Consider the following 2,761-nt stretch of genomic DNA (forward strand, 5'->3'; position numbering starts at 1 on the left):
ATCCAACATCCTCTTCCAATTTCAGAGAACAGCCACACACACATCAGACATTAATTCCTACAGATACACACATGCCGGCAAAATAAATAAATAGATAAATAAATATAAATAAATAAATCTTGTTTATCAAGAAATCAAAACACAAAGCACATTATTCTTCTCTGGTGATTTGTAAAAATGACAACCTTGTTCTCTAGGCATAAATGACTTTGTCTGTAAGAAGTAGGAGGCCAAAAGGGAAAAGTATTACAAAGATATAGAATGATTATTAACTGAACCACTGAATTCAGATCAGCCAATTCTGAAGATTTTTTAATTAAAATTAAGCACAAAAGCATTGCAACACAAATGTGTAAATGAAAAGGTAATTTGAATGTAGATATTTTCTTAAAGTTTATTTTAATCTGACACTATTGGATTTGTTAAATATACAGGTAGAATTGAAACTGAGTATTGAAGAAGAATTATTCTCTATTTTGTTTTTGTTGTTATATGTCTGTGTATGTGGTGGAGAGGTACATTCAAAGGCAAAAAGCAACCTTAGGTGACATCCACCTTGTATTTTTAAAACATCTAGAACTCGCTGGTCTACAACTTATAGTAGGTTAATGCGACTAGCTATGCCCAGAGATCTGTCTATGTCCACTTAACCAATGATGAGATTACAAGTATGTGCACAATATCTGAATTTTTTATATGTTGGTTCTAGACATCAACTCAGATCTCCATGCTTATTCATCAAGCACTTTACCAACATCCCCCAGCCACAATAATTGTTTGCAATAAGGCACTCAACCACAGCAATACCCCTGAAATTGGCTCCTTTAAGCATAGTCTCTGGGGAAAGATGGTTACACTTCAGGATTTTAGAGACAAGACATAAAATTTACTCTAGGCGGGATGGTCTAACATAGACCAATAGAACTACTTCTCTCTTTCCAAAATTGCACTTACTATTAACAAGAGAAAAAAAAAGTCACCAGCACTGATAAAATGTTGTAACCCCACACATTTTACAGGAATAAAAGAAAGTATGCATACTACACAGTGTGCTTTAAATGTACAAAAATATCAAAATTATTACTTTATTTGCAACAGAAAGAAAGCATAAAACCAAAGTGTTTTTATATTTTACTGTGGAGAAAATGGCAGGTGGTCCACAGGAATCCCGTGTGGTACTTCCCAATCACCCTCCATCTGCACCACTTTTCCTTGTTGCCATCCATGTTCATGACTCTTATGTCTGGAGATGAAGTTTTCATTGGAGCAAATTTCTCAAGGTATCTACAACCTTAAATCTCCTGACTTACTGTCTTGTGCTCCATCGATATGTCAGTGGCTGCTGATTAATTTCATTACATGGCCCAAGGGTGAAGCAGATGTTTTTGTTGATTTTATTTATTTGCTTTCATCTTAGTGCCTTCTGTGATGCAATTCACAACCATGGAATGTTGCAAATGCTTGCTTATCATTATGAGCAAAGAGTTTTTAAATAGGTTTTTACTTTAGTATCTTATAACTTCTGAAAATATATCTACTTAGTAACACTCTAAAGATCTAGTAATTTATATGAATTATGCTTCACTAAGCATAGTAATGCATCACAGTTTTGATTTTATATTTAATCTATAGATTGTGAAATTTAATGTGCATGAGGCTAAGAACTACTTCACATTCTCTTGAAAGGGAAGACAGGAGCCAGGTCACAGCCCAGATGTGTCAAGCTCTAAAGATTCCGTATCTAACCCAGGTACCACCATACCAATAAAAAAGGAAACACACAATTGCCATTTCATGGGTAGAAAAATGTTCAGTAAACATCCTAAAGGAGCACCTTTAAGAAGTTACTAGGTTTAGGAGAGGTCACAAGAATGAAATTTACATGGTGTCATGAAACCCTTAAATCTGCCCCACCCCCTCTGTCCTCTGTAAACACTTACCAGAGAAAAACATGTGAGGAATTAACCCAGAAGAGAATCCTCACCAGAAATATAACTATGCTGCCCACCCCATCTTGGACATCTCACCTCTTGAGCAAGTAGGGATAAATGTTAGTTGCTTAAGCCACCCAATCTATGATAATATATTAGGGCAGCTTAAAGTAGCTAAGATGTGGGTGTTTAATTAGGTTTTGTTAGGTTCAAGAATGAGATGCCAATTTGTTCACAAAAGAATGGTAAAAACTAACATCTGAGAATATCAGAAGTTTAAAGTAAGTCAGTTATCAGAAATTCTCATATATCAACAGAAGGAATATAAATTGATATAAGGTTTTAGAAGATGAATTTCTTGCCATCAATTATAATATAATGTGTACTTACCCTAAGATCCAGTTACATTATAACAGCAAGTTATAACCATTCCCATTTTACAATTTACAGTAATTTCTGGACTGTGACAAAGATATGCAAAAGAATATTAATGGCAGTGTTCTTAACAGAGAATTAGAGAATTAGAATAAGGTGTTTGTTGCTGTTTTCCAGTGCTTGGGATCAACCCAAGATCTTCTGAATGCTAGGTATTTCTACCATTAAGCTATACCCCCAGTCCTTACAATGAACATTTTTTTAGGTTGAGTTACTCTATAAATAGCATGCATTATTGATAACCTGTCAAATGTATCTATTCTTTTTCCTTGTGTATCTAGTAAGAAATAAATAGCACAACTTAAATGTATGAGTTGCCCCAGGATTTGAGGAGTGCTTCCTCACTAACCCACACAATGAGTCGGATCACCGTATCCATGTCTGCCAACACTGTG

Source organism: Peromyscus maniculatus, chromosome 7, assembly GCF_049852395.1.
Source record: "Peromyscus maniculatus bairdii isolate BWxNUB_F1_BW_parent chromosome 7, HU_Pman_BW_mat_3.1, whole genome shotgun sequence".
In the NCBI taxonomy this organism is placed as follows: Eukaryota; Metazoa; Chordata; class Mammalia; order Rodentia; family Cricetidae; genus Peromyscus; species Peromyscus maniculatus.